Genomic DNA, 9,783 nt, shown 5'->3' with positions numbered 1-9,783 from the left:
TTTCATAAATCCACAGACAAGTGCCTCTTAAAATGAGAAATATAAGCTCGATTTTCTTATCTCTTAAATGCCTGGACTAATAGGTTCACTTGCTTACAACATATACTTTGAAAAAAGAAATGTCTTACAACAAAAAATAAGTGAAATCTGATACAGTGGCAAATATCTTCTCTTCCTTTTTATTTCATTTTTAAAAATTTGTTCTTTCAAAAGGTACAACTGACTCATAGTTCTCACACTCGCCAAATCTCTTAGCAGAAACAGCCAGATTTGACTGTGTACCCCATATAACAAATTCAAGCCAATATACCAAAGGGCAAAAAATGTTTTTGATCTTTACAAAATGAAGCTGCATCTGTAGGATTTTTCAGCTCCTTTTCATATTCGAATTTAAATCCCCCATTTCACTTTGTTATTAAAATTATAGATTATTAAAGTGATTTCTTACAGGAAAACTGGTCTGCTCAGTATGTTCCAAATCCCATTTCTCTCTCCCAAAGAAGACACTGCTCATGTGCCACACTTTCCCCTTCCAGAGCCAGAGGTGCACTGAGCAACTTCAATTGTTTCAGATTCAGAAACATGGCTCATGGCAATAACCAGACTTTAAAGCAACTTTTGTAGCTAGGCACGGTTAAAGTATAGTCTCTACACTAATATATGAAAAGGACTGTTCTCTCATACTTGTGCCATTTCACTTCATTTTGGTGGCGAATTAACCCCAGATTCCCAGCTTCAGGGTACTGCTCACCACCAGCCAAGCTCTCTGACACAGCACAGTGAAGTACCAAGCCTGAGCCTAGGAACCAGCCCCTGAGCTAAACATGTGAGCAGCATGAGGTTTCTTTTCCCACCCATGTACTAAGGGGCAATGCCACAGACCTCCAAAAATGGCACCGGGGCCCTTTTTCTCCATATTAAGTGTAGGGTTAGAAGCAGTGACATCCCTCAGTACCTGCTTAGCAATGCCAATTACATGGGGCAGGAGCTGAGAAGCAGAGCAGGGGCTGATCATTTTCCACCAAGTTTGTAAATGCTCCTTGGCAGTCCCAGTGGGCTGGAAACTCTGCTTTAAAAGATCAGGTTATAATGTAGTCTCATCAGCTCAGCTTCTAGGGATGTGTCAATAAAGTGCACGCATGCCCAAGCAGAGCACAAGAAAAGCCTGCGCAAAGGTAGCAGCATTAGTTCCAAACAGCTACAAGAAGCAAAATGGTACCATTAATGAGACCAACCTCATGGGATCTTCAGCTCAATGGAGAAACACAGTAATAGCATGGGCAAATTATAATATAGTTATTTTCTTTCTCCAGTGCCCAGGCAATGTCAGGCTTTGTTATGAGCACAGTACATTTTGTGCCATGTAAAAGTATGTCCTGTGTCTATGCTTTAATTGGCTTTACCTTAATAGTCACATAAATGTGTATTTCCCTTTCACTTCAAAGCATCTACCACTTTCCAGGAGCAGATTTTCTTCCTGCTCCATTGTCTTGCCCAAAATCAAGATGTCGAGGTCAATCATTGTTCAGCTGCAGCAAGGAAAACAGATTATATTACCTGGTGGAACGAGGTTACCCCCAGGTATAGGCTGGGGCGCTTGGCTTTTTTTTTTCCAGAGCTGGAAATTATCCATTACTGCATACTAAAAAGGAAATTGAAAGCAGTTCACTTTTCCTTTGCTTCTGCGAAAACAGATGAATTGGTGTTTCAGCTCTGTGGAGAAATTCACAGGACCAATCAAAAAGCCAGAGTATAGCTTCTATATAATTAAATTGTAGGCAGTTATATTTTCCAGCAGCAGGTATGTTACTTGAAATGAACCTCCATGCTGGGTATCTGAGCAGTTCCAATTAAGAAAGTTCTGCTTTGAGATCTCACAAGCCAAAACACACAGTATGGCATTGTGCCCTCAGCTATTAAACTGGAAATACAAACCACTTTTTTGTGGTTCAAATAATCTCCAGGAGATAGCTTTACTGGAAGTTTTAAGTCATATTCTTCACATCATATTCGTCTAAATTGATGATTTCCATGACCTTTTCATATAATTACAAGAGTGTTGTGTGTCCATTTTGATTAAATGGTTCCATACGCCATTATGTTGCAGTTGTTTTTAATGTTGCTGAAGTAATTAGGTGCTCTCTTCTAGCTCTTCTCACAGGAGACCATGGAGGACACACTGATTTCTTAAAATCAGTATCTGCTTTTTATTGCATTGCATTATCTGATATTTCCACTCAGCTGATGTAATAAATTGGTTCATAAATTTCATGGATGATAAGAAAGAACTGATCATAATCACAGACAGAAATTTATAAGAAGACCATTAAGAACAGTAAGCCATACACTTCTGTACTTGTGCTTCCTTGCCATGTAATATTACAAATGAATGGCATACTTTAATGACTAGCAAATTAAAATTTAATGGACTTTCCATTGCCACCTACTATCTGTGCTTTATTTGAACTCAAGGTAGAAAGCCTCTATTGTCATTTAATTTGGCAGTCTTGTTGGATGTTTTCCATTCAGTTAAGTGACCTAGAACACGCATTCGCTGGCAATGTTGATAATAAGTTGATAAATTCAGAGAAAAAGATCCTCCAATTCTTTCATTCTATTTGTTACCGTTGTTATTCTTGGCCTCCTTTTTCCCTCCTCTGAAGGAAAATCTATCCTTAATTCCCCAAAGCTGACAAAAATTGTGTCTCCCTGTAGGAAGGGGAGACATATGCTTTAAACCCCCCAACACAACATAGTGGGTGCTGTGCAAGTGATTAGGTAGGCTTGAAAAGTATTAATAGTACTTGCATTACTAATTTCATTAGCCCTTGCATTATCATTATGTATTAATTATTACAGTTATGCCATTGACTGCTAATATCAAACGCTGACGGTACCAATTCCCTGAATGCATCTTGTGGTTGCTGAATGTGATCACTGCTCACCAGACTGCTGCTTTTTGTGAGCTGCAAGGTAACTAACATTGCTCTCTGAGTTTAGCAAGCACCATACACAACTAACATCTTTCCTACATAAATTTGGTATGGAATTTAGAAGTGGAGCAAAAGCCAAGCAGAAAAATCACAGCAAGGAGTTTGTGTTTGCTGCAAGGATCAGGAACTGAATACAAGGCAGGAATCAAAATCTAGATGCTCTTTGTTGGTGGCATAGGCCATACCTCACAAAAGCAAAAATCTCCTCAGAGGACTAATCTCTCGCTCCTTGACCACTCTTCGCTCTCAGGTTTCTCTGGATGGCCAAGCCAGGCTGAAGCAGAGCATCTGGTAAGACGGGAGGCAACAACAGTCTCCTAACCACTGGTCTGTCAAGGAGCAAGGGTACAGCTTGGACCTCCTGCTACTTGAGCTCCACTAACCTTTTAAGCAAGCAATGACAGATCCCTTCAGTCCCCCTGACCATCATAGCAAGGACAGAGAATGCAGCTGACTGACTGGCTCTCTGGAGCCCATGTGTGCAGCAGAAAAGCTGCCTTTCATCATTGTTGGAAGTGTTGGGCAGACCTGAGATTTCTTCCTTTGGCCTCTCCTCCTGCACAACTACTCAGCTTTTCAGACTTTTAAATTTTGCTTGTAATGTCTTGCTTTTGATTGTATCTACACATAACATTCCTATGCCAGCTGGAGATGAACCATCCTGCTTTGCATAAGGCTCAGCAATAGCTCTTCTAGTTGTTCAGAAAACTCAAGCCTGCTTTCAAATTAAATATATGTAAACCAGGCAATTATATAAGGTTTATATGTGGTACAAGCTTCTTGCATAATGTACAATACGTCTGTGTGACAATGAAGCACTAGTCCTGGTAAAAGCCTGACAGTTACTGCAGGAAAAGTAACCATGCTAAAAAATAAATAATCGTTTGCATTGAACCTATAGTATTTTTCATTTTATTTTAACAGTATACTACTATGACAATTTGCTTTGCTTTTATTTCTCAACTTCTGGCCTAAATACAATAAATACAGTCGTTCAAAACACAGTAAAAGCATGTTATGTCTGTCAGTCAGCCTGATCTGCAGCATCCAAAGAAAGATGTTTTCCAGCCATAAAACAAACAGTAATTCATTCATTCCTTGCAAATTCCAGCAAACACTTTAGAGGCCTCTTTGTAATCCATTCACTGCTTTATTGACCCAGAATCCTCCAGGGAATGTCATAAATCCATATAATGTGTACTACCATTTGTGTCTGGATCCTTGATTTAACTGAAAGATATGTTTAAGAATCACACAGAAGCCATATAGTTCTCTTTGGTTCACATACATAAAAAGTAGCTCAGATAGATTAATTAATTCTACAAAGGCTGCTCAGTTTTGCCACAATTCAATAAATTGCTCAACTTTAAGCACATGCTTAGATTTCATTGGCATGAATAGGACTTAACCACATATTTAAATTTGAGCACACACCAAACTGCATTGCCTTGCTAGTCAGGAAACCAGTCTAATTCAGAGTATTTAAACATGTATTGTCCACGTGACTTATTGCAGGATAACAGCTCCTGTTCTTCAGCTCCCTCGCAAACAAACATGCTTCATGCAACAGAAGTGAAATTGCTCAATAAGAAGAGACTGAGGCAATGCCTAAAAGCCCATTTCTGTTTAATGGCTTTGATGAGTGAAAGGGTGAAAAAACCTGCAAGGCCATGAGCTGGTCAGCAGGATCAGAGCCCTGATCACACAGCCCAGTAACAGGCAGAGGTACCACAGCTGGTTCAGATAGCAGAAGCCTGCCAGAGTTGGTATACCATGAGCCTCCTGAAGGCTACATCAGTCCCAGCAGAAACCTAAATCAGCCTAAATATACACCCTCCATGACCACAACCAGCTCGTTTAGGACTATTATGGACATCTCTACAAGCCATGTCATTGTGTCATGGCAACTTACTGTTAAACATACCCTTTGGAGTTGAAATCTTATACAGAGAGACCCTACATGACTGTAAACCGCTCAGTCATCTTTTCTCAGACCAGACTGTTCTGCTTGGGTCTCTGCCCTGACAAGCAAGGAGATCACAGAGATTTGGAAACCCACATTTTTTAAGGATGGCAGAATACCAATGCTTTTCCAGTTAAGAGCAAACACATTTATGAGTCTGGAGAATTTGGCTTTAACAAAGAAGCTGATACCAACACAAAAAAAACAAAACAAAAAGTAACTCCTCTGTGTGCTGTTTTTCCTCTTATAGGTAGCAATCAATTACTTGCAGTAGACTCCTTCAATGGTTCCCATGCTTTTGGTTCACGGGAGAAGTTACATTGTGTTGCCCTTACACAAGCTGAGGAACTCCCTCGTTTGTGACTCTGCATAATGCAGGATCCCACCCTCAAGAGCTGCAGCTAGAATTATATTTACTGTTGTTTCTCTCTTCTTCTCAGCATACATTCATTTCTGAATACGTCTCAACCTCTCCAGTGAGCGAGGTAGCCATTCTTTCCTCCAGCATTTCCTTTCCTACAGCAAGCATCTTTCCAATGCCTTAAAGATTGAGTCTGCAGATACCAGTGGGGGCATTAGCTTGAACAGTGAGTGATGTGCCAATGTATAGCAGTGGGGTACTCAAGCCCAAGTTCTGTACCTTCAGCCTTTCTCCCCTCAGTTCCCTAGGTTTTCTCACCAGTTTGTGTACCTCTGCCATGGAGTAGCTCGTAGGAGTGTCCAAATTTCCCCAGAGCACAGCACAACACAAACACCTCTGCCTTTGGCAGACAGACTTTGAATGCAAAACTCCCTCAGGTCTCTCTATGCCTGGACATGGCAACTCACCCTACTGGGGATTAACAGCAGTGACAAAGGACAACGTTTTCTCCAGAGCTAGTGGGGTGATTATTTCATGTATTCTGGATCAAATGGTACATTAACAGTACCACAGGAACTGGCAAGGAACTGGTGAGGAAACGTCCATTAATTTAACATCTGAATGATCACTGTCTAACACTACATAAATGTAATAAATCACTTCACTTAATCTTCAACAGAAGTGACTGTTCTGAAAAGAGCCTTTTGTTCAAGGCCCAGTGGTTTTGAGATGTGAATAAAGGACTAATGAAAAAGAAGGAGGCTGGGAGAAAATTTGCTTTAAATGGGAGTTTTACTTTGACCCTCCGAGAACGGCAGTCTGGTGAAATATCTGAAGTTTTTGTTTTTTATTGAGCAATAAACTACAGTGAAGTTTGAGTCTGTGGTGTCTCAGAGAAATTGTTAAGCCTGGAAATCACATGGCTGAATGACTGGCATGGCAGAAATATTTGGCACTGCAAACAATTTGCAAGACAAATGAGTAAGAAAGAAGAATTTCTTACACAAGTGTAACCCAATTAATGTCAACAAAAACTTGTAAAATTTATGGTTCAATTTGTCTCTGGGAAAGTGCAGAACTGACCCTTTCCTGTACCTTCTGGGCAAGTTCATTAACAAATTCACTGGTGTCTTGTTAACTCTACAGTCCAGTTATACAGTCAGGGGCAGGTTCACAATCCTACATCCCTACAAGTCAAGGTCAGAGGTGGAGTGTCATAAAGCTGTTAAAAACACGACCTCTTGGATCAAGTGCATGCCTCCAGAGATGCAGGTAAAACTTACAGAACCAACTAAAACCAAGAGTTGGTCTGAAGAACTAAGAGGGACAAAGGATCTAGTCCAAAGCCTACTGAAGTCCACAGAAAGTAGGACTTGTCTCAGTAGCATTTGGATCCCTAATTTAGGTGCTTTGTTTTGCATACAGGCGAGGTGGACAATACAGCAGAACCTTCGAAGAGCACCCAAAAAAAGCTCTGCCGTTTTGTTGCCACACAAACATTCTACTAAGTGCCTGCCTGCACCCCTGCCTGTTGAGCAGAGCTTGCAAGCACCTGCCTACACCCCTTCCAATAGAAAAGAATCTGTGCAAGGGCTCCAGTGATATGTCAACTTGGGAAAGAGGCACATCTCACCATTATGATGTCAAACAGAATGCAGACAGTCACACTGAAAACAACAGGAAGGAAATAATGAAAGCTGGTTTGGACCCTTTAGCAGCCCATCCTCCTTTTGAACAAAACAGCTTAAACCATGACGATACTACCAGATCTTTGTGGCACATTAGTGTGTGGCTGCTTTATATACTTATTGAAACCAGTTGAGAGCTTGTTTCTTCTGGTGTTCTATGCTGTTTGTATGCCGCTTAGGTCACTGTGTAGTTTTGGTTACATATGGACAATCCTGCCGAAGATGCAAAATTGGGTTAATGAACAAAAACTTTGCTGAGACCACAAGAGACATATTTGTGTACTTTTTCAAGAATGATTTTTCTGAAGAAGTTGTGAATTTTTAACTAATTAAAAAAAAAAAAAACAAAACACCAAAAAACAAAAGCCAAACCCAGGATTTGTGAAAAAGGAATTTAAACACAGCTTAATTCTTCTCGTCATGCAAAAGTTGCTAAGGGTCAAATGGAGAAAATCCCTCAAACAAAATTAATCTAGGTAAATAACCCAGCATTTCCACATCACTTCTCCTGTTTAACTTTTCATCTACTGCAAGACTGCTGGAATTGCTGTGTATTATTATTATTGTAACACCCTGGTGGTAGTTTGACTTTTTCACTTTGAGAAGGATAATTGTTTTCTTTAAGTATAATTAATGGTGCAGGTTATATCTGATCACTTTTCAAGACTTTCTTCTCTTCATGCTTTTGGAGAAGTTCCTTGTAAAGTTTTATGGACTCTTTTTTAATTCTCCCTGCTAGGTTGATTAGGTTGGTTCATTTCTTTCCAGTTTTGCAAGGCTGCTTTTTTCTTTCCTCTCCCCTCCCTGTTTTTTTTTTGCTTTTGAATGGGGGTGTGCTATGAGGATTGGTCTCAGGCCTTGATGCTCAAAACATTATTTCACATAGTTTCACCCATACGATCTTTCTACGTGCTTTTCCACTCAACTAAAATTACTATGCATTGTTAACTTCTTCCTAGTTCATTCATTTCTACATTCATATCTCAGGCTGTAGTCCCAAAAGCAAGTGCAGCTACAAGACCTGTGAAGTCTGGGGAGCTCCAGAGACCCATCTATTTTACACTGAAGGTCTTATAGCCTTTACCATGGTTGTTCAAGATGCCTTCAAAAATACAGCTCATTTGAATGACTGCATTGGAAGGCATTCTAAATTACTACATTTAGAAAACAAGGAAGTAAATGAAATATCAGACATGGATAGTCACAGGACATTTCCAGTTTAAGGTGCAAAGTTTGGATCCTTCATTACCTTGTCTCTGGGTCACTCTGCCAATAAGCACCAGCCTTCGCTAGGATGAATTACCTGAAGAGGCAAAGGCGCAATCGCAAATCCATTAAAGGCAATGAAGAATCTTACCAAAATACCTGTAATAACACCCTGACATCCTTGTTAGGGACAGCACAAACTTTTATAAAGCCTTCTGTAGCTCAATGAGGGCAGGTGCTTTGGGAAGAGCTCACCCCACCATCCTGTCTCCCCCGGTGGAGGAACCAGAAAAGGAACTGACCATGAAACAGGTTTGATCAAATGTGTGCTTTTCCTGAGGAATGGTTCATGAAACAGCAACTTGCTTCACCAGAAGTCAGGAGCCAAAGAAATACTTATTTCCTGTCAAGATTTAGCAATCCCTTCGTCTGAATTACTTTACTTCAGGGTCAGGGATGGATAGCAGTCACAAGGACATTACAGTTTTAAGATCTAGTTTATTATTCTTGCCACTTTATTAGAGCTAGAATAAGGGAGCTGGATATCATTAGTAAGGAGAATATTTCTATATATCTGACTGCCAGAGCACTCCATTATAGACCTGGCAAGTTGCAAGGTGTCAGACTTTGAAAATCTATTATATGTAAGCTTAGGAGTTATTTTTAGAACTTTCTTAAAATTTATGCAAGATTTATGTTTCCTGTTTGTCCTTAAGACCTGTAGTGTTGGCTCAAACTAATGCTCTGAGTCAGAAAGCAGATGCATACTGTCAGTCACATGAACAGCCTTGCGGAAGCCACTGGTATCACTGGGAGGGCTCCTGGGTTGCAACCTAAATCATTTGGCTTCACAGACTGACACGAAGCTGCACTTTTGAAAAACATGGGCTCTCCTGCAAGACTCAAATTCTGCGTATCCAACAATACTGTGTTAGAAAGACCAGTTTGACGACTCTTTTGGGACACCTGCTCCACATTCTTGTGGCCTTACCCCTGTGAGCAATGATGCCATCTCAGACTCATATTGTAAAATCCTTACAGCTACCATGATGGACTCACCGTGTGCCCGATTCAGCACCTATTAAGTACCAGTAGAAGGACTCAGACAAACCTACACAGCAACCAAGTTGGGTTTCTAGCTAGAAAATGGGGGAGTGCTTTTATAAACACCAGCAAGTTTCTGTATGGCAGATGGTTTACTTCACAACGCTATCAGAGGGTTTATAGTAAAATCCTGCACTTTGTTTCATATTAGCTAATTCATGTGACAGAGAAAAGAAAAAGGAACATTTAACTTCTTTTCTACTCTAAGTCAGAGTTAAGCCCTTGTAGGAAAAGAACAGTAACACACTGTGGACTGAACGACTGCAGTTTTGTAGTTGTTAAAACCAAACTGCAGTTCCCCCAAATACACTTCAGACAGAAGTCATAAAATGCTGCATGATGTTATTTGTTTATTGTAAAATGCCAGGAAAAATAGGTTCACCTTTGGGCATTTTTAAAGGTAAGGAACCATAAGGTGTGAAAGCATGCTGTCAGAAGTCTCATTAAGACATTATTTACTAGTTCAAA

This window comes from Nestor notabilis, unplaced genomic scaffold, assembly GCF_000696875.1.
Source record: "Nestor notabilis isolate BGI_N333 unplaced genomic scaffold, ASM69687v1 scaffold5424, whole genome shotgun sequence".
Taxonomy (NCBI): domain Eukaryota; kingdom Metazoa; phylum Chordata; class Aves; order Psittaciformes; family Psittacidae; genus Nestor; species Nestor notabilis.
Note: the sequence above shows the minus strand (reverse complement) of the source record.